Source organism: Rhamphochromis sp. 'chilingali' (assembly GCF_963969265.1).
Source record: "Rhamphochromis sp. 'chilingali' genome assembly, chromosome: 10".
Classification (NCBI taxonomy): Eukaryota; Metazoa; Chordata; class Actinopteri; order Cichliformes; family Cichlidae; genus Rhamphochromis; species Rhamphochromis sp. 'chilingali'.
Window position 1 is genome coordinate 17,346,081 of NC_137937.1, and position 23,938 is coordinate 17,370,018.

Consider the following 23,938-nt stretch of genomic DNA (forward strand, 5'->3'; position numbering starts at 1 on the left):
TATGAACTTTTTAGCATTTATAGTGTAAGTGGGAAATTACACACACACACACACACACACACACACACACACACACACACACACACACACACACACACACACACACACACCAACATTTAGGCGTACACAACAGGGCACATAGGTCTTTCAGAGATTTCAAAGAACAAGGATCCTACAAATGTGTGGGTTCCTCCAACAGTTCGAAAACTGTCAATTTTAAACTGCAAAAAGTGTGAATGCGAGCACAAATGGTTGTCTGTCTCTCTGTGTTAGCCCTGCAATAGACTGGTGACCTGTCCAGGGCGTGTCCTGCTATTAGCCCCATGACAGCAGGCATAAGCTCCAGTTATACCCCCGTGACCCTGAATTGGTTAAGCGTAAGAAAATGGATGGATGGATACATCACAGATTAGACATGAGGTCAAATAAATCAGAATCACGATGGTCACAGGTTCACACTCTGTGCTCAGTCTTCATATCGAATGAGACACACTACGAATTTTCTGACAGATACAGTCCCAATTAAACTGGTAGAAATATCAAGACACTTAGAGCATATGATAAGATTTCTACACAGGACCCTTGCTCTGGTTTGGCATGATTTTCTTAAAACTCAGAGATAATTTTTTTCTTTTCAAAGAAACAAAACAGATATTATTTCTAAATAGTGCATGCATTTGTATGTAATTCTTTTAGATTCTTTTAATGTAAAAACAACCGTAATGCTGCTTTAGCACCTGCTGACACCTGTTGAGGCTGCACCATGTTCTCTGAGCCTTTCTCTAAAATACTACAACAGATCTAAAAGGACACTACTTCTGGGAACAATACAAATATCTCGAAGAAATCTTGTGCTCACGCTGATCAAATGTATTAATATATTCTAATAAAATGTTACACAATCCATGCTCCTGCCCTCCAAACAATCTCTCTGTTTTGTATTGCACATATTCCTCAAAACTTTTTTCTTTCCAACCCCCCTCCACTCTCTCTCTCTCTGCCTGCCACTGAGGACATAAAGGCTAGTGTGAAGTCCATCACTGCCTGGTGAATAGCTGCCCTTTGTGCCTCAGAACTCAATTCAGACACTGAAAGGACTGCAGCCCTGCACCTCTGTGTGCTGGATGATTTAAAAGAGTGTGCATGTCCACGGTCTGCCTGAAAGCCTTCTGTTAGGTTAAACATACCAGGTTCAGTATTCCAGATTCTAAGTTTACTACACTTGTTGAATACCTTATCTGAATACAATCAATTCTGATACCAACACTTGTCTTAAACCAGTGTCAGTTTCAAGGAAACACAATTTTAACATAGCCAAAGAAATATCCTCTGCAGTTACTTCCAGCTCGTGGTAACAGTGTTTTAGGAGGTTGCCTGGTATTAAAGAATTTATCCTACCATTTCAACAACCATAACTTTCCTGTTGTTTTTGGCACAGTTGGAGAGTGCATCGACAACACACCGACCTCTCTCCCCATCTTCCCTTTTGCGCTCACATAGACCTTCGTTCAGCTTGTTGGGCCTGACACTGGCACCCTGGTGAACAAAAGGACTGCACGGCTTAGGGCTGCCCTGGAATGTCAGCGGGTTCACATTTCACATGCAGATGCATGACCCCAGAGCCCTTTAGTGGGAAGGTGCGCTTTAACCTCTCAGAGAAGCAGAAGGAGGGGAGAAGGGGAGTAAAGGGGCACCTTAGGGGGAATATGGGTTGGGGGAAGGGTAGGAAATAAGAATGTCTGAGTTTGCACTGCTTGCATCTGCTCCGAGTGCCTATCTTCCCTCTCTCTTTCCCAAAACACTCCCGCACAATGTTAAACTCCGCTGATATACCTTATAGAATATTATAATTGTCGATATTCTGAAAACTTGTCAGTGCCGTCTCCTTTCTGCGTGATCTGTGATGCGCCCCCTCTTCTTCCCCTGCTTTGGAATACATGAAAGCATTACATTTTTAAATGCATACTTAAGATTTCTCCCCAAATAATTGAAAAAGCACAATGGGAGGGGTTATGTAAGGCAAAAGTACTGTGAGCTCCGCAAAAGAAACCAAAGCTACTGTCATCTGCTCTCTGTAGGCCCAGGCAGGCACAGTTTCAACTCAAGGGCTTCGCACTTCTTTAACTTGTTCTCCTTCCCTCGCTGCTCTCCCTATCCTAACTCTCTCTACGCCTGTTTGCCTCTCCTTCTCTTCTTAGCTCTCAGTAGTGAAAACTTCAAAAACGAGATCTTCTGCAAAAGCATAAAAACTTCAAGCATAGATGTTTGTTTTGACCCTGAGCCCCTTGCTGTAACCCCCCATCCCCCCACCCCACCCTTACTACTTGCAAGTCCTGCAAAATACATGAGGATTAAATCTGGATTTTTTTTTCTCACTCAAATGCAACTCTCATTCTTCCATGTGATACTTATGTGTAAGTTTTACACAAAGCAAATCTGCTGTATGTCACTGCAACTACAACAGTGACCTCACAAAACTGATGGCAGAAAATGAAGTTTCTTGTGAGGAAAGAGCATCAGTTTTTCAAATGTGTTGCAAGTTATACACTTAACAATGAAAAAACGAGAAAAAAAATCAATACCACCCAAAAGTATAAAAATGCACAAAGTGAACACAAACATGCATTTATGCTTCCACTCTGCTGTTGTGTGACTTCTGCAGTTGTCTGGGTTGAGAATTTAAGTTATTTCTTGAGAAGTGCCAAAGGGTCATATCTGTCAGCAGGTTGTTGCCCCTAATCAGATTTGTCATAGCAGTTCAATGTAAAAATATAGTAAAGTGCTCACTATAATACCAGACATTACCTTACATGAAACCGAATAAAAAGAAAAAGAGACCACTCAAGTTTTTAGCATTCTCTCATCATATTGCAGATGAATTACGCTCGGTTCGGTACAATGTGGTTGACCTTGGAAGGCATGCTGAAGTATAAAGCATGCTATTCACAGGCATCACTTATTGTGCACTCGGCTTTAACAGTGACAGTGTTAAAAGAAACACGTGCACACATGCACAAACACACAAAACACATAAATGTAGCCTTTAAAATGCCTTAAAAATGTTGTTAAACAAACAGCAAAACCACTGGCTTCACCAGCCGATGACTTTACTTACTGGAGTCCGAGATTTTGCTCTGTGAAGAGACGAATCTATATTCAAGACAAAGTGCTCAATTTTTAATTTGCACACTCTACACCGAATATATGAGAGACTAAGTGTGCGCTCTGTGCTTAGCAGCTCTGCCCTCTAATAGTTGAGACATCTATAGCATCCACAGCAAGGCCAGGGGAGCAAGGGAGCAATCCATAGGCCTGCGTAGCCATGGCAACTAAACAAGGAATAGGCTAGATGTCAGGCGAGCATGGCTAAATTACCCATTAGAGAAAGCAGGAAGGGGAGAGAGGGAATACTGGTCAGGGCACAAGAGGCTAATGGGGAGATAAGATGGCCAACATATATACCACACACGTGCGCACAGACATAAACGCACACAAAAGTGCACACAGTCACACGGAAACAAACAATGGGAAAACAGACCTAGGCTGTCACATGAAGATGCCACTTATAAAAACATTCTCAAATAATAAATTCAAGTAAAAGTACATAAACTTTCACAGCGTTCACATGCAGTAATGCACTCATAAACCTATGCAGGTATACATATACTAAAAGTATGTGTGCGCACACAAACATACATGCACACACTAGCATACAAAGGGCACACAGGGAAGACAAAATGGTTTTAATAAAGACGCCCTCTTGGAGAGGTTGCTGGTGAATGTGAGGGAGATGTATTTATAGGAATCCTCCTGTGAGATCCTCTGTGCCAGGATTCACATCTTTGCATGAGAAAGCGAGAGAAAGGGAAACAGAAAGAATGAGACAGAGATGTTGTGTTATTACCTGTTTCTTCATCCTAATCCTTGATGCATGGCCTATGCCTTGAGTCTATACTGCTGAATAAAACAATAAAGAACAAATGGGTCTAAGCATCTGCACCTTTGGAGGTGTGAAAAGGTAAAAGGGATATTGGCCTAACTGTTCGTTCCTACTACGCGCTTACATGCAACTGTGCTCACACCTATATGTATCCAAACAAGCGCAAGCACCTAAAGTGTGCATATGTAAGAATATGGGAGCTTATTTGTGAGCAAATGGTCTGTGAACTTACACGCGCACACACACACACGCGCTCATGCACACAGACACACACAAACATGATACCGGTTACACACTCGTACACGGCTAAACGCACACACTGACACACAACCCCTCTACACACAGAGTCAGGCAGGCAGGCTCCTCCTGATTTTAATGCTGCACATTCATTTGCATGCGCCATAATTAGCGTCAGGCACACAGAGGCTGGTCCTGGGGGAGCCCTGTGATAACCGCTTCCTCTTCTATTAGGGCTCTCATTCCAAGAGTGTCAGACATTGCACATCTTCATTGTGGGGCCTGCAGCACATGGGCTCAGTGGAAACTCTGCCGCCGTAGCTACTGCTGGAACATTTAGGAGAAGACGATGGTTTTAGGGGCTAGAGGAAAGGTTGCAGTGGATGCTGGACTTGGTGTAGGATGTGTAAAGAGTGTAAAGAAAAGAAAGGAATGAAGTGATAAGTTCGTAAAACAAAGGGGAAGAGGGAACTAGAGACAAAGAGAGGTAGTAAAGCGGTTACACATTGTGCAGCAGACAGACAAGCTGGACAGAGGTAATGAATGCAGTTATTAAATTGTTTCAGCTGCAAAGAGGTCTATTCTTATGCCATTATAAAGGGAACAATTTATCCCCACTGATCGGCCCTGTCTCCTTTCTCCTCGCTCACTTTGATCTGCCAGCATATTGCCTTGATGTGTCCTATTCAATAGCGAATCTGGGGCAATTTTAATGCTTTTGTACCTCGCCACCGCTCCACTTCTCCCTCCCTGTTTAAAAATAGCTGTTAATTATAAGTGCAGTTTAAATGTCTCTAGTGACCCAGAAATGCAGGTTGGAGTGAGAAGAAGGGATTGAGAATCTCCAAGTTTAAAAAGAGCGAGACTCGATTTCTTCCCCTCTTTATCATGCTTTCTTCAATCTCCCTTTTTTTCCCTCACACCCCCCTACCACTTCTTTGTCTTCTCCATTCACCTCCCCTCCGATTCTACTTCACCATCTCTTTAGTGTTCCTCCACATTTTCTTTTTCTCCATCTCTCGCTCTCTCTGTCTCCTCTGTGGTGTTTCTTCGGCTCGGCGGGAGTGAGCAGGGCTGGAGGATAGGGGATTCAGTTCTTTTTCTCCAACACACGAGAGAACTGCAGCGAGACATCGGAGACCATGGCTGTGAAACCGCTTCAGTCTGCAGATTGTATGTGCGTCACGCAGAGTCTTTGTATCTCTCTCCCCAACTTCTTCCTCTCATGCAGCCGCAGGAGTGGGATGTTGAAAGGAAAGGCATGTGAAGGTGCGCTAGGTAGCACAGTACGAGGCACAGGCACAGAGTATACCTGTGGGGAAGAGAAGGGGCTGTGCAGGGACCTGAGGTGTGCACCTGGGGGGGTGCAGTGTTATAAATAAGGCATTAGCCTCTTGAAGGGAACAGAGATGTGAGGGGCTGTCTCGGTAGCTCTCTTTTTCCCACTAACTCTAACTAACAGTTAATCCGAAGGCATGTACATGTACTCCTTTCATCGCAAAGGAGGTACGGTACAAAAAAATGTCTCTAAAAGGTAAACTCTGGGACTCTGTCATGTCCAAGTCTGGACATGACAGAGTCTTAAACTTAGGAGAGGTCAGGTATAAACTTATCACAAGTTTGAAGTAACTGTCGTCACTGACTGGCTCACACCCTTCAGTTTTTTTGGTAAAAAAAGATGACCAACATTCAAGAGTGTGAAGAAAAAGAAGTTACTCTCTCTGCTGGTGTACAGGTAGGCTTCATCTCATCTAATCAGAAGTATAATGATAAATAAAGTATCACAAATAAAAAATAAAAAAACAACACCTTGAGAACACCTTTCAGCACCCACCTTTCTAATGCAACTGTAGAACATGAACAAATCATTTCCAAAGCGCTTTCTGTGCAGTGCATGGGACGATGCCGCTAAATGTGTCGAATTCAAAGCCACGTGCAAGGACAAGGTTTATGTGTTGATCCTTTTCACTCCAGCGCTGTGAATGCCGTTTTAAGTTTCATGGTCGCACGCTATGTTCTTTTCAACAATATCCCACACAGTTGTGACCTTACATAGAGCTGTGTTTGCTGATCAGTTTGCCTACAGCTCAGCAAAGCGAGGTAGACGTATGACTTCAACCCTTACAGTGTAAGAGCAGGTTAGTGATTAATAAGTAAATCAAATTAAGTCGGCGGCAAAACAAATTAGCTCGTCAAAATGTTCCTCTTTTTGAGGATTAGTCTAGCGAATGAGACAATGCACGTGGGGTTCAGATCTTTTTTTATTTATAGTTTGACTGATTGTTGAGATTGATGATTGTTTTCACACAAGTCCTTTAAAAAAACAAAAAAACAAAACAACACAAACAGACAAAAAAAGACATGAAACTGATTAGCAGCACTTGGGGAGAGAGTCGCAGAATAATAACAATACTGAGAAAGTTAATCTAAGCCAATTCTGCCTTGCAATAATCTTATCTGTGCTCTTTTCTTACCATTCTCAAATACTACAAGCCAAATGACTTGAAATTCTGCATAGTATTCTTTAATTGAGAAAAGTGATTAGGTGATTTTTATCTCTTCTGTATCAGTTGCTAATAGTAAAAGCACTAGAAAAGCTAAGGTCTCCATTTTATTGTACTTCCAGACTGCTTCAATCTTGGCTTATCTGCAGTGATACTCATATTTCTGCAGGAGGACATTTGCTGACCTCAGCAGCATATTGTAACTTCTGGCTCTAACTAAAAATTAACATGACCTCTGTCTGTCTTTGCTGGCTATTGAGGCAATGATTTACACTGTCTCAACCAGTGTGTATGGCTTTGCCTGACAATAGAAATATGTACAGGAGATGACTGAGCAGTGCTGAAACAAGGACCCTGTGTGGGTCCACTCACTCAAAGCAGGCAAGCACTTGATAGATAAATGAGAACAATGTATTGGTTTGTCCACAGGCGTGGCAGAAATGACAACTTGTTAATACTGTCCTTGCTAAGGAAGGCATGACTGTAAATAAAATGTTATCTAGCAGCAGTGGGAGAAGCATCTTTAAACACCAGCAGTGCCCGAGGAAACCACAGCAAATGAAAGTGGCCCTTACACTCACTTCAAATCATTGTGGAAAATAGAGAAAACAATGATGCTGACGCTGTAATATGTAAGCGTTGTAAAATTCTCTCAAAAGTTTTGCTTCTCACCATACAGATATGTCGTCTTATTTTTCAAAATTACATGTAATAATAAACCAACCCAGGCCCATTCCGATGCAAGAGTTTTTGATATTCTAAGACTATCCACAGCCCATGAAGTTAATATGAACATGTTTACCTTGCAAAGCACAAGGGCATGGGTGGAAGGGTGACAGGGGAACCCAGGTATAGCCAACTTTTGTTATCAATCCATCAATCAATCCATCAATCCACCCTCTTAACCACCTCACACTTCAAGGTGTGTTCTGGCTTTGAGACTGGAGCCTATCCCAGCTTGAACACCCAGAATAATAAATAAATGTAAACAAAGAAGAAAGAAAATTCATCAGATGAGTAAGGAAGACAGTATAGAGATGGGAATAAAAAATGTGAGCTAATGACCTTGATAAGACCAGGGACACAAAGAGCCTGAGGACAAGACTTGATGTGTTGGCGTGACAGCAGTGTAGTAGTGCTGGTGACAAGAGGAGATGAGGAGCCTGCACTTCTTGGCTGGTGTTACACATTAGCATTGTTGTTTGCCAGGGGGCATCAAGGGTGACTGTGTGTTTGTGTGTGTTTATGCGCACAGAGCGAAGTAGGAAGACATCCCAGCCGAGGCCTTGCATGGTGACAGAGGCTGATACTAATCTAATGAGATAAGAAACGTATGCAAATGAACCTGGCCACAGTTCACACTAATCAGCTTAACACCCCGATAGATATAAGCTATCTGTCGCATCGTGTGCACACACACGCAGGCTCTCAGAAGTTAAAACAATCACTGAGAGGATTTGCCATGCCATGTATGAATACACTGATCCACACAAATGGGCCCGCTCACTTCTCCTAACACCTGTAGACTTGCAGATACTGAGTACAGTAAATGTTTGAACAACTGACCCATGCATACTAAATGCGAAAGTAGAAATCAAATGAGTGAACAGAGGCTTCTGTGTGTGGGTCTTTCTGTTTTTGGGATCATAAATTCTTCAAGTGAAATGTGGAGAGACAAGAGAAGCAATGGAACAGCAGGGAAATGTTTGATGAGAGGTGACTGCTGAGTCAAAAGTGACCTGCAAATGACTCCCGTTTTCCAACATCTCACCCCGTCAGTAAATACCACCTATTTATTAACATTAACACTACATATACTTGTTGTATTTTCACACAAATGTAATGTCTCTGAGAAAAAGTGGACTGGGTGCAGAAGGTCAAGGTGTCATTTGAAATGATGTGTTGTCACTAGGCAGAGAGGAGAAGTCGTCCCACAGCTGTACTCTTCAACACCACTCTTGGCAGCTATTATTATCTGTGGGAATCCAGGGCATCCTGCATGGTATGGGGGCAAAATTGACCACCAGTAAAAGACTGGCCCTGGAAATGCACACACAGCTGCCCCTCACACACTCTTCAGTGCTCACTGACCTTCGCTTGTGACACTGTTTAGACAAGAAACAAAAGATTTGTTTTTTTTAATTTTTAATTTAGATGCTTGATGAAGAGCTCTACTGTTTAATGTGCTTTTCTCTGTGAGAAACACATAATATACTGCATCTTCTTTTCTACTGACACTCCAGGAAGTATAAATATTGGGTCTTGCATTATACTGTATAATACTATATATGTGAGTGTGCAGTGAATTACATAATGTGGACACTGTATGCTGTATTGAAATACCAGAAAATACATGCATGTTCTAAATAGATGCAAAAATAATGAAAGTAGCTCAACTGCATCAATTTAGTCATGAACCTTTTAAATGTTCAAATATTTTCATAGCACGTCTTTGCTGATATTCCTGTTTTTATGCCTGTATTTCATTCTGTTTTTCTCCATGTTCCCCATCCTCTTTGATCTTTCTTTGACATTTACCACTAACCTTCCTATTTCAGTCGACCTATTCTTAAACAAAGCTCGGCCAAGACATCTTTATGGAAATCACTGCGCTGGGTGTGTTGATTTGCAAAGAGCATGGAAGCTGTTCAAGCAACACAGGTTATACAGAGAGACGGCAATGGAGAGACAGACACTGACTTCCACAAAGACGGTCAGTGACATAGAGGAAGTGAAATACAGAGCACCTTGCTATAACTATATTGGTTGGCTCCAGTATGTTGGCGCCCATCTTACCTGGCTAGAGTCCCACACAGCATTCATCTAATGAAAACCTGGCTGGATGGCCGGCTGGCTGTCTCATCAAGGCTCATTGCCATAGGTTCCTCTCCCCCAGCATCAAAGTCACTTGGCTTTTATCAATGGCCAAGTAAAAGCAAATAACTTCACTAAAATTTGAAAGAAACCATGAAAAGAAATCTAAAGCAGACATGAAGGGAGATGTCTAGCAATTCTTTAGGGGCACTCAGAAAGACTTATTGTAGCAACAATGAAATCAGAGAAAAGATGATTATTATGCATCTGCAACTGTGTGTACACTCACCCGATACACATGAAGACACAAATTTGTCTGCTATTCTGCTCTCTCTCTCTCTCTCTCTCTCTCTCTCTCTCACACACACACACACACACACACACACACACACACACACACACACACACACACACACACACACACACACACACACACACACAGAAATGGACACAAAGGAACCTGTGCTTATGGGAAATGCAGACCTACATTAAAAAAAACATTAACTACAACATAGCACACAAGGTACAAGTACGCATAGCCGTCACACTTTGTAAAATCCCCAAGTGTCGCATTACAGTGGACTGCTAAAACTGTGTTGGCTGGTGATAGCTCAGAGACCACAGCCAGACTACAGTAGCAGCCAGTCCCCCAGTGGATGACTGGGCTCTGCATATGAGCTCAGTCACTGTAACAAGCCCCACTTAGTCATTGGCTCTTTCACAGGCCCTCTCTCCATAGACCCTCTATACAAACAGGACACTTAAAAACACCATTACTGGGAGATTGCTCAAGCCTTAGTGAGCAGCTCTGAAGTGGTGAGTTAGAAAGATGAGACGACAAACAGGGTTCTGACGAAACAGGAGTGGGATGAAATATGAAGTAAGGTACACAAAGAGAGTTTGTCGAGAAAGGCATTGATGAAACAACACAGTGTGCTAGTAATTAGCAGAAAATGCAAGTTTGTGGTTTGGGAAAGATGTCAAAGTTCATACAGAAACTTCTTATAAAATGATTCTTTAGGCAAAAAGTAGTACAAGTCAGCAACAGAGGCTTCTCTGTTAAGTCCTTCTCTGAAGTATAATACACTAAAGCGGCATATCTGGAAGGAAGTGGAACAGATACAGCATGCTGAATTTTTGCCTACTCTGGTTGCAAATGCTCCGCTTCTAAAACGTATGTTTTTTGTTAGGGCATGGGAAACAGTATGCTTCAGCTTAAACAATCAGACATAATGTCCCCGGACTCGAAATACACTGCGTTTTTGGGAATATCATTTGTGGCTTCACGAATACTGAAGACTTGTTTAACCCAGATGTGTCACACGCTGACCCGTAATGTCCTATCTTCACCCCATTACTCCTCCCCTGTCTCACCCTCTACTTATATACCCCCCACCACCCATCTGTCTCCCATCCCTCTCTCACCCCCTTCCTATCTATCTCTCATCTCTCTCTAGTCCAGCCTCTCATCACTTGTTCATAACTTTACAGTGCTCATTAGGCAGAGTCACAGTTTCCATCAAAGAGAACGAGAATATTTTTAGGCAGGGGCCTGCTTCACGAAGCCTTCTCGGTGAAAGTAAACCACGTCCAAACAGGAAAGCCGTATCCTGATTTCCCAATAACTATATGGGTGTACCCCCTGGCACCCTTACTGCCCCCTTACTGCTGTCCTCTGGATCTGTTTCAAGCAAGAGAGCAGATTGGGAGTGGGCATGGGTGCATGCCAAAGTATTCTGGGAAGGGCTCCAAAGAACATATTTGTTGAGTGGGGAAGAGAGCGGAAATGGACTTGTGTCTGAAGGGAGGTATGGTTGGAAAAGCTGGGTGAAAGCAAGGGTAAGCGACACAGAGTCACAGAGCGAGATGGGAAGTTGAGTCATTGGGTAAAACTGAGGTGGACAAGTTTGCCGAGTGACTCATTGAATACAAAAGGTGGATTCTGATTCAGCCGATTACTAATATTTAGTGCACCCTTTACAGGATAAAATTCCACCTTCATGGTTTGAGACATGCAGATTGGGTTGCGGAAGATTTCCTATCGTGTGGCACTGTAAATGGATGTTATAAGTACACTTACACTTATACACACACAAAAACCCAACAGCCAAGGACTGAAAAAAAAAGAGTCCAGGCTTCAACAAACATAATAATATGAATCCTGTTTGTACATGGAAAGGTTGCTTTAATGCTAAAATATACAACTGAATCAAGAAGAAAGAAAAATGCATTTATACACACAGCATAGAATTTAGCTTTTAATATTTCTCTACAGGTTCAGTTCACACATTTCTGTTCACTTTCTGAATGCATGCTGCATACCTGAATATCTGAGAAGGTGCACAGTATTTATTGGCTTCTTTATTAGTAGCTGTTTATGTGCAAATGTATGTCTTACACAGCACTTCAAGTCATTCACAGTATAACCTGCTGACACACTGTGTGAGCATGTGCGACTATGTGCGCGATTATGTGTGCGTATGCATGGGTGCATGCGTTCTTTGTTATTGGGCTGGCTTGCCACATACCATACTTCAGTGCTACAGGGTAATGCTATTTCACACAACTCTTGGAAAATAAGTGAAGCTGGAACAAAACACATCACTTATAGCGATGTTTGAACATATTTCTGAGGACTTTTCTTTTAAAAGCAAGTACTGGCAGTAATTTGTGAACTATGAAGCAATAACTGACTCTTTATCAGCTGAATCAATCCCAGTCCTGAAGTTTTCTTTAACCCTTGAACTTACATATAATATCAATGCAAATATGTGAATCTTTTCCCAAGTGCAACAATGGGTTTATATGTTGGCCATATATATGGTATGTTAGTTTAAAATTACTCTTTGTGACAAGAAAGTGGAAGAAAGGCAGAGAAGGAGGTGGAGGTGTCTTACACAGTCCAGGCAGTGACCTCTAAAGATGACAGTGAAATAGTTAACCTACCTGGCAAATGCCATCATGTGAAAAGTATTTTGTCACTGCAATGTTTTCCCATACGGTTGTTGGAGAACTCTGGGAGTTCACACACTTTGCAAGGTCAAAAAAGAAACATCAAACAGATTGTTGAGTCCTTGTGGGCTTTCTTTGGCAGCCTTTTGTCTTCTTTGTTTCACAGACACATCCTCACTTAAAGAGGCACTATGAAAGTGCTCAGATACGCAACAGATGCACAAATATAACACAGCAGTTGGAAAGAACAAAGTCATAAACACCTCACTCAAAGTAGCATATGTAAACATGTAAGTCCCCCCACCACAACTCACACGACCCCACATTACATACATGCACATACCATGTGCAATAGCTGGCATGTGGGAGTCATGCATAGCACATAAACTGGAAGCGGCGTCTTCATGTAAATTCTTCCCTTTTGACAACTGAGCTTTCTCATAAGCTCCAGCACTCAGCTGTCTACTGCATTCTCCAAGGGGCAGGCATGACATTATGTTAATTTAGGGTGGCTCCAAGGTGTGAGTGAGGGACTTTATGCAAGCGAGTACTCAAAGTAACCATGTATGTCATAATATGCCAGCAAATGTATTGGAAATGCTAAACAGAATACATACTACCAGTATAAATAAAATGGAAAACAAGTTGACTACAATAACTGTTCTGCTTGCTGTTCTCATTGAAAATGTGTTCCACCATTCTAGCCCACCCCAATGTGGCTACAAATAGATGTGCAAAGTGGTCCAATCCTTGCAGAATGTTTATCCAGGGAGGTGGATTACATCAAACCAGTCATCACTGTGTCACAGTGAAGGACCTGATACCCCCATAAGCTCGGCATTTCCTGCCTTGAGAGCCATAATTAAGAGCGTGCTGGAGAGCATCACACTCTGAATCCTCCAGACCTTTATGTGGCTTTTGTTCATCCACGACACAAGAGGCTATATGAAGAGATAACAGTTAAAGCTCAGTGACAGAGAGACAATAATGCAGACATACATGTAGCTCATACAAGAAAGAAATTGTTAAACCATCCCCCTGCAGGAGCACACGGTGGGAGATTTGGGCTTTGAAGGTATATATTTATAGATACCTCAAATAGGGGGAGTTAGAAATCTAATAACTGAAAATTAAAACTTTGGTCTTTTGTACTTTGGTTACCTTACTTCCAGTACTATTTACTCCGTACTTGTGGGTCAGACCATGTCCTACTTCACAGCTGACCTTCAAACTTGTGAAGTTTCTTAAATGTACACTCACTCGTAGACAATCAGACAGATATATACTGTCATGCAAAAAGAAAGTGTCCACCCTTACTACTTTCATAGGAATTAAGGAAGTAATTAATTAACTGACCACCAGCAAAAGTGAGCACTCTTATAAAAACAGAAGTTTTGATAGTTTGCTGGTCTGAAGCACTCAGGTGTGTGCTCGCCCTGATACTCGGAAAAAATGCAAAAAAGTGCTACATCTCTTACTCTCCAGGTCTCAGTTAGCATGCCAAGCCTTAAAGTTCCTGTGACACATTTGGCAAAAACCAAACACAGCATATCAGCACAAACAAGTGTCAAGCACAGTGGTGGAGGGGTGATGATTTGGATTTGTTTTGCAGCTACAGAACCCTTGCAGTCAGTGAGTCGAGCATAAACTCTTCTGTATACAAGAGTACAGTAGAGTTAAATCTGAGGTCATTTGTCCAACAGCTAAAGCTTGGCCAAAACTGAGTCATGGAGCAGAGCAATGAACCCAATCTCACCAGCAAGTCTACAGCAGAATGGCTAAAAAAGAAAAGAATCAAGGTATTGCAATGGCCCAGTCAAAGACCAGACCTCAGCCTGATTGAAATGCTGTGGCTAGACCTTAAGAGAGCTGTGGATAAAAAGAAATGCCCACAAACCTCAATGAATTGAAGCACTGTTCTAAAGAAGAGTGGGACAAAATTCCTCCACAACCATGTGAAAGACTGAAAAAGTCATACAGAAAATTATTACTTTAAGCTTTTGCTGGCAAAGGTCATTCTTCAAACTATTTAATTATGCTATGTACTTTGTTTTTCAAATGACTGAACAGAGTCCTGTGAAAGCTTTCTTTTTTGGATAAATGTAAATGCCCAAAGAGGGTGGTTCAAATAACATTTGAGGTACCCCAAAAGATGACTGAGCATGCATCAAGAGTTTGAGGTGTGCAACAGGTTGCAACAATGACACAGGCATACACACACACAGATGAAAACAATACTGGCCTCGCTCCTGCAGCGGGAAGTTAAAAAAAAAACACAGAGCTGGCTGCGTGATTGTGTCAGTGGACACAAAGCACACACCTGCCAGTGCAAACTAGCAAACATACGGATGCTCGCAGTCAAAGGGGACTTGCTGCTGATATGGTTGTCCTTCTCACTCCCTCATAACTCCTCTTTTTACCCATTGCTTAGAACTTGATTCACGCAGAGTCAGAGTGCCATAAAAAGCATAGCACAAGGCAACAATTAACCTGTATGTAAACAAGACCATCAGTTATGACCCTCGATTCCCGCCTCTGTGCTTAGGCCGCCCCGCCCCACCCAGAAGGGGTGCTTTGTAAGGAAGGTGGAGATTGTCAAACCACTTGAGTTCCACTTCAGTGCACAGAGAGTCGAAGAGAAGTACGACTCCACTCCCTGTGTTACCACAAGTACTTCAGATCACAATGCAGAAGAAAAGAAGTTTGGAAAATGCAGTTGTAGATGTAGATGTTTCATGGAAAAAAAGGAAGAATGATCAACATTTAAGATAGTAAAAACAACAAAAATACTGAAGTTTATGTATATTTTGGTTAAATAATGAGGAACTGAGCAGGGAGATGCTTTGCTTATAGGTTCCTGACAGATCTTTATTGCCCTGTTGAAAAGGTAGAGCTGGGACAAAGGCCATTATCATCACTTGGCTACTTCTACTACTTCTGCAATGCTTTTTTCATGCCTTGTCTTTGTGTGTGTGGGAGGTGTATGTTCATTCATGTGTTTAGGTGTCTCCGGATGTGCATATGTGTAGGCCTGTCTGGAAATGTGTATATGCTGCTGAAGTGAGGTCAGAGTGTCCAGGGAGGCGAAAGGTAATCCTTTAAGTGAGAGACTTTAACTCTTTCGGAAAAGTAAACAGCCAAGCGTTTGAGGGCGTATTGTTGTTGAGTAGTGTAACAGAACTGCAAAAGTGCCTTGAGGCACTGTGTATGAGTGACACAGGAAAGCTGTGGATACATGGAGTAGGGAGGGGTTTCTGTTTGTGTATGTGTGTGTGTGTGAACCTCTCAAGCCATGTCTCGTGCTGCCTGCAGCCTTGAACAGCTCTGTGGCAGGGGAAAAAGAGAGCAGATGCCTCTTCACTGGGGTGCATCGGGCCACCAAATCGGAAATATCACTGATCAAGTCTCAATTGAATTACAGGCCACCAACTGATGCATAGCAGAACCTGTTTGTGTGCATGACTGGGTGGGTCCTTACCTCCGTATGTGTGTCTCAAAAGTGTGTGCGTTATGTGTGTGCGGGCATGCGTAGCTGCCGTGCTAGTGTTCCGGGTTTAAGGGGGAAGAAGGATGACCCCGCACAGCTGACAGTCAGTCATGCAGGACAGAACAACACAATAACACTCTTGTTAACCAGGACATTGCATACCCCCCACCTGTTACCCCAAGAACCACACACAGACAGGGACATGCTTGCACATGAAAAGACATACTTAAAAATGCTCTCTCTCTCTATCCCACACACAATCTCATTTTATACACACGTACACTTTTTGAAGTGTTTCGAGAAACATAAAAGGCGCTTCACTGCGTCAGCTCATTTGAAGTCTCTCCTTCCTTCATTTAGCAAGGCATCCATTTATCTTTGGGCCTGTCAGGGAATTTCTAATCGCTTAACACACTTCCTGTGTGTCCGTCTACCTAAACACTGTAAACAAGCTTCCCAAACGAACATGTTTAGTCTGGACCTGGCCTGGCTAGAGAAGAGTAGAGAGAGCTTGCTGAATCCCTGGCAAGCTAACGCACCAGTGTATGCTGAGGGAGAAGCATACAGCAATCCTATTTTTTTTTAATATCTTATTCAAAGTTCGCCAAAGTTTGGCTTTAGGTAAAGGTAAAAAATTAAAACAGAAGCCAAAATGACATATATTCAGCTCACTTTCTAAGTTCAGCACAAGAGTACAAAATACATTGGAAAATGCATTTTATTCCACTGTACAGATCTTGGACATTGAGTGCTCTATTAAAGGAGCTGTATGACCAATATGGGTGTGTGAACATTGTGTTACACTGTGCAACACTCTCCCCAGCTGTCTTTTTTGTACTGGGCTTTCCACAAGTACATGCAGTAGCCAGCTGAAGAGGCCCAGGGGCATCAGAGGAAACATTTAGATGCCAAAGCCCAAAATTGCTGTTACGTTCTAATGCACCCAATCCATAATAGTACACTCATTTTAATTGCCGCATATTCAAATAACACATATAATACGCCTATCTGTTTGTAAACATGTAGTGAATTACTGTGAATGAAAATTAGGCCTCTTGTGTGTCCTAGCCAAGTCTTTAAGTAGGTATTAATATTTCAAACTATTCTTAATTCTAATTAGAACTTTTGTAATTAACAATCATTTGACCTTATTTTATATTTTCATTCACTGGCATGTTGACTGCAGGTTTATTTCCAAGACACACCACAGCGTTGATTGTACTGTTATTGTTACTGACGCATAAACACGCTCCCAAATTCAACAATAATAAAAAAGATTATTTCAGGAGGAACGCATTTTTAATCCCATGTTTTATCCAGTCTATAAAGCTGAGCCATAATCTATATTCTTCATATTATAACAAAGGATTACTACCTTGGCAGCAATGCTTTTTTTCAGTGTGCGTTTCTAATATGTTCTAAAGATGGCTCTGCAACAAAAATCACAGTTTAAAAAAAAGTAATTATTGCTCATCTTTTTGTTTATTAATACCATAAACCAATGCAATCTCACTCCCCAGTTATCCTAATCAATCAACGACAGGACTCAAACAGGTGTCGAAGACTTTGATTTCACTTTTTTTTTGGTTTTAATTTTCTGTTACTGCTAATTTACTCTGATCTGTGAAACTAATTGGTTAGACTTGGGTTTAAAATTCGCACTTTCAGAACATTAAGAGGCATCGTCTACAATTTGCAGTAAGCTTGTCCATCCTTCTGTTACCATGAGCACAGCATAGCTGTCTATTATCCCAAACGTCTTCATGTTTACTTGTAATGGGAAAAAAACCCTATAGAGCCTATAGAAAATAGGAGGGCTAATTTCATTTCACCCTGCAGACAAAAAAAATGTATCTGTATGATTCACCTGGGTCACACTTTCAGGTCTGAAAATACTGAAATCTGAAAAATCATTTCCCTGAATACTGTAACCCTAGAGAAACATAATAAATAATATATTGATATTTAACTGTCTTGAAATGCATTGTTCTGGGAGTTTAGTCTATAAGCTTTTGTGCCAATAAATCCTATTGTGTTTTTAAAGGATGGAATTTGTTCGTGGGCAAGTGAGGAATACAGAAACATGTATATGTGTGGAGAAAGTGTTTATCTATGTGTCACACTTTCTCCAATAGTGTGTTGCTCTTGTTTATGGCCTGCTATAGACAACATATGCGTTGAGAGCTCTCCAGTTATCACTCAGCAACTTTTGAAAAATGAAAATAAGCTTACTTTACATGAAGGGTCACAAAATACACAGACTTGTTTGTACCCTAACTGTATTACATCCATCATTCCACAATGGTTTTACGATATGTACGCATTCTGCCTCACAGTATACTCAGCTCTTGGCTTTGTTTAGACAGCCCAGCCATGGGGAACACTGCGTTAGACATAATCTACACAAGATGGAGACTTAGCTTTTCAGAGAGCAACTAAGTGCACGGCTGAGTGAGTCTTCCAATCTGTTAGAGGTAACACGTAAAAATGGGTCCTGATAAAGTGCCTCAGTGATACCAATGAATAATGTGGGCCAGGAGATGAGAGACACGAGAGAAGATATGCTTTGTTATTCACAGAAAGACTTTCAATTTAGAGAGTAATTTGCTGATGAGCAAATTTTTCTGTTACTTTTCCACACTTCTTTTGCAGTGCACAGAATATCCAAAACTTTGTGATCAACTCTACTACGTGAACAGGTAGGCTGCACACGTGGTATGAATATTTCAAAAGATTAGAAAAAAAATGTGTAAAAGTGGAACTGAGAAAGTGAGCAGTGGAGAAACGGAATGACACGGGTGCATGTTTGTGTGCGGTGAGCTGGGGCAAAGGGGCGAGAAACGAGGGGGCAAGCGAAAACAAATTCACAATGCCAGCTCAACTTCCAAAAAGTGTGAAAATCTCTATAAACCCATCAGCTCCAATAACAGGCAAGGCTGAATAGATGAGAAACAGAGGAGGCGGGGAGAGAGAGGCAGAACAGGGCCACAGAATGAACTGGCCTCCCCCATTCACTTTTAAATTTCCTCCTCCACAGTCCCCTGCACACTGTTAATTACTGGCCAGGCATTCCCCTGCCACCTTTTCACACATAACAAGCACCCCATCCAGACCCACCGCTGGAATATGCCTGCAGCCTAAGGATCAAGACCAATTATGGCCCTAAGCTGGACCCATTTCTGTTTAGCCCGAGGGGGGTGCGGAGGGTGTTAAACAGGCAGAGGATGGAAGCAGAGGTGCTGGAAGTGTTATTTTTCCCATAACATAAATGTGTCTGTTTATTTCGGAGTTGCTTGCTGAGTTTACTGCTGTTAAAGCACAAAACATGAAAAGCGGATATCCCATGAAACATACAGAAGTTAGTTGCACATGTGGAATAACTAAAACATACAGGCCTGTATTTGGACATAATCACGCACACAGAAAATCGCGCTGAACAAAAGTATTAAGTAGAAGACCTTCTCCCAAAAATGATGGATGATGGATAATCAACAAGAAACGGGATTATGAAATATTGAGGCACAGACAGCGCAGGAGAGAGAGGTTCGGAAACAAGGGAAAGTGGCAGGAGAAGAAAAGGAATATACTGGAGCAAAAGCACAAGACAGAGGACAACACACACACACACACACACGCAAATCCATGGGTGGAAATACCAACATAAAATATATGGATGGATGCACACACGCACACCAACAAACACACACAAACACACGCACGCTTTCAAATTACAGCTCTGAGAAGCCATTAGTTTCATATATAAGCAGACCTGCTGATGAAAGCTCATAAAGGCGGCTATGTAAATAAAACAAATGAAAAGCCAGTGCTCAGAGGTGAGGGGGGAGAAAAGAAAGAAAGAGACCCTCAGGGATTTATTGTTTGTGAAAGGCTGCTCCATTTACTTTCGCCACTGGAGAAGTGAGTGGTGCCATCACCGAGGCATTAGCCAGCATCTTCTAATGGCAGAAAAACAGCACACCCAGCGTCTGCCTCACAGCTCAGTGAATTGAAAAAGGTGAGGGAAAGAAGACGTGGGTGGGAGCCACACATGCGGGGAGGTTATGACCCTCTCACATGCTATCCACAAGGTATATACAGAAAGACACACATTTGCAGTAATGCTTCAGCTATTACATGTCTTATCAGGACGATTTTCCGCATGAGGCCAAAGAGGTGAAAGGTTGAGGCTTGGGCACGCTCTTTTCATTGTGTGCAGCAGTGGAAACATCATGTGGTAATGAATGTGTCCAGAACTAGTGAAGGAGAATATGACCTATGATCAAATTCACAACTTAAAGAAATAATATTTCTTTGCTTCTTTGGCTTTCATTTCATCAAGCTCATTTTGTTTGACAATAGCTTTTCTACCTCAACAAGCAGCCCAACCTCACAAGACAAGTGGCAGTTGTCATTAAAAACACTTCCAATAGTCAATGTTTGCATTTGCCTTGAGGTCACATGAATAAGTACATGTAAACTGTTTGTTGATAGGACAGGACTTCTCAAACAGATAACCAAGAAAATATAGAGCAAGCTTGTTACATATGGGAAAAGATTGCCTTCGGGGCTTTCTGCCAGAAAGCCCCTCACACATGCAGCACATGTTTTGAAAGACTGATTTTTACCTACCAAACAGTAAATCTACCCATCCATGCATTTCTTAACCACTTATACAATTTATGTTCACAGGGGAGGGTTGGAGCCTATCGTAGCATTCCAGCTATCATGGGGTGAAAGTATTTAGTATTTAGTATTTATTTATTTATTGTCATTGTCAAGAACAATGAAATTGCGTTTGGGGCTTCCATACAACCCAAAAAAAAAGAAGAAAATAATAAATACCCCTTAAAACCCAAGTGTACATATTTAACCCAGTGTGACTCCAATGCAATAAGACAATCCTTAGCAATAATGTTCGTAGAAATTCAGACAAAGACCTGAGAAACATGACAAAATACAACAATGCAACCCATTCAATATTATTGTACTGTGAGATATGATATCAGATATGATAGTTATCTATTTAAGAAAGGGGGGGGGGGGGGGGGGGGCAGGAGGGGGAAGAGAATAAAGATATGATGCACCAATGCAGACCAGTTCATTGCTATTAAGAAGTTGGATATGGTTATTGTCCGTGAGAGGGGGGCAGAGAGTTCAGGAGCCTCACAGCCTGTGGATACAGGCTGTTGGCCAGTCTGGATGTTCTGGCCTGTATAGACCTGTACCTTCTCCCTGAGGGCAGCAGATGGAAAAGGTGGCGCGCAGGGTGATGTTGGTCCCGCAGGATACTGTGCACCCTCCTCAGACAGCGAGTGGGGAAGATATTACTGATCTCTGGCAGACTTGTTCCAATAATTCTGCCAGCTTCTTTCACCACCCGCTGGAGTGCTTGCTGATCGGCCTTGGTGCAGCTGGGGAACCACACTAGAAATCCATACGTCAGAACGCTGCTGATGGCACAGTTGTAGAAGTTCAACATCAGAGATCTGGGAATGTGTGCGCTCCGCAGTCTCCTCAGGTAGTAGAGGCGCTGTTGGGCCTTCCGTACAACTGAGGTGATATGGTTGCCCCAGGACAGGTCCTCGGTCACAGTTACCCCCAAGAATTTAAAACTGCTCACCCTCTCCACCGCCTCACTGCCAATGAAGAGAGGCAGATGGTTGTTATGACCCCTCTTCCGGAAATCTACAATGATCTCCTTGGTCTTTTTGGTGTTTAAGACCAAGTTATTGTCGTGGCACCATGACTCTAGTTGTTGCACCTCTGTCCTATAGTTTGTCTCATCATTGTTGGATATAAGTCCGAGCACTGTAGTGTCATCTGCAAACTTAACAATGAGATTGGACGCGCAGGAGGAAATACAGTCATGGGTGAAGAGAGTGTATAGCAGAGGGCTCAGAACACACCCCTGAGGGGCACCGGTGTTGACCACAAGGGTGGAAGAGGTGTTCTTACCCACTCTGACACTCTGTCTACGGTTAGTGAGGAAGTCCACAATCCAGTTGCACAGAGAGGAGTTAAGTCCCAGTTGGTGGAGTTTGGGACGGAGTTTGTATGGCCGGATGGTATTAAAAGCCGAGCTGTAGTCTACAAAGAGGAGCCATGCATAGGTGTTCCTGTGTTCCAAAGTATACTGAATGGTTGGCTATCACAGGGAGAGACAGACAACCATTCAATCTTGCATTCAGACTTAAGGAAAATTTAGAATTAACCCTTGACCCAACAAACACGGACTATGGGAGGAAGTTATGCAAGCACAGAGAGAACATATAGACTCCACAGGACCCAGGGCGGAGGATTTGAACCCAGAAGCTTCTTGCTGAGAGGTGACAGTGCTAACCACTGTACTGGCTAAACAGTAGTTGAAAATGAAAACAATAGGCAGCACGGTGGCACGGTGGTTAGCACTGTTGCCGCACAGCAAGAAGGTCCTGAGTTCAATTACACCATCAGGCCGGGGTCTTTCTGTGTGGAGTTTGCAATGTTCTCCCCGTGTTTGCGTGGGTTCTCTCCGGGTACTCCGGCTTCCTCCCACCGTCCAAAGACATGCAGCTTGTGGGGATAGGTTAATTGATTAATCCAAATTGTCACTAGGTGTGAATGTGCGAGTGAATGTGAGTGTGAATGGTTGTCTGTCCCTGTGTGTTAGCCCTGCGACAGACTGGCGACCTGTCCAGGGTGTACCCCGCCTTTCGCCCTATGACAGCTGGGATAGGCTCCAGCGCCCCCCGCGACCCTGAAAAGGATAAGCGGAAGCGAATGGATGGATGGATGGATGGACTTTTGATCCTCCAAAAGCACACTACACTGTTCTTTCTATTCTGCTGAATTTAGCTTCTACCAATATTTAGGTTTTACTTTGGGACTCAACGTAAACTGTAAATAAGACTGGTTCTTCGAAACTGTGACAAATATCATTATAGCTGCAGTAATTTTTATGATTTTATGTGTAGGAGAATTAAAAATGTCATTTAAAGATGACTATAATGACAATAAAAAAATCACACAAAGTATTAAAACATAATATAAATGTACTGATAAATATACTGTACAAAATACTGTAAATAAAATGTTATATTGACTCCTCTAAAGTCATATAAACATTTATTAATGATCGGACAGTTACACAGTCATTGTTACCTTTACACACAACCACAGTGGCTTTTAAAACAATCAAGATGGTCAGAAGGTCAGAAGGATTGCCCAAATATTTATTTTAAAAACTTATACTAAAGGTACAGATATTATTGTGTCAAAGTCTCTGGAAAGTATAGTCTTCCAAAGATGTTTTCTCCTGAAACCGATCTCTCCCATGATAGGGTAAGGTGATCACTCAGAAAACCTTTATAATGATGTGCAGTCACCCTCCCCTTTAAAGGCACACTATGCCAGAAAAATGCCTCACAATAATGCCCCTGAGCCACTGGATAGCTTTACTGTATGAGTAAAGGATTTAAGTTTTTCCCTTGATATATCACCTGTCTATAGTGTTATCACCCTTTAAACTCAATTGGTCATGTCTAAGTGGACACTAAAAGACCCATCCAGCGCTTCATGACTGTCTGTACGGGGGCCAAACAGGACTGGATCACATTTTCATTCAGTCAACTTATAAATGTACAATAACCCACATATTAACAGCCGGAGGAGGGGTAATCATTATCTTAGTCACAGGGAAGAAAAAAAAATATTATAACATATACTTAAATAAAGTAAAATAAGAAGCAGACATCAGCAAGCTAAACTACCTGTTTTACATAGCTAAGTGATATCAGAAGCCAATAATCTGAGTATATCTGATACACCAATCCCAGTAAAGGTCTGACAGGTGAACAAAACAGATCCAGCAATTGGTGGGAGCAGCATACAGTGAGAAAAATGGGTTTCTGTACTTCCTGTGACATGACCGTGCTTCCCATGGTGTGGCATTTAGCATAAACAGATGAGCTAATCTGAGCTGTGGATAAGGCACCTGCCTCATTCCACTAAATAAATAAGCCCTGT

General features: G+C 42.1%; 1 protein-coding gene across 2 annotated transcripts in view; it reads right to left on the reverse strand.

The window, feature by feature from the left end:
- Positions 1-23,938, reverse strand: part of LOC308403873 (uncharacterized protein) — a 381,166-nt gene that overhangs the window by 21,869 nt on the left and 335,359 nt on the right. The window lies entirely within an intron of this gene.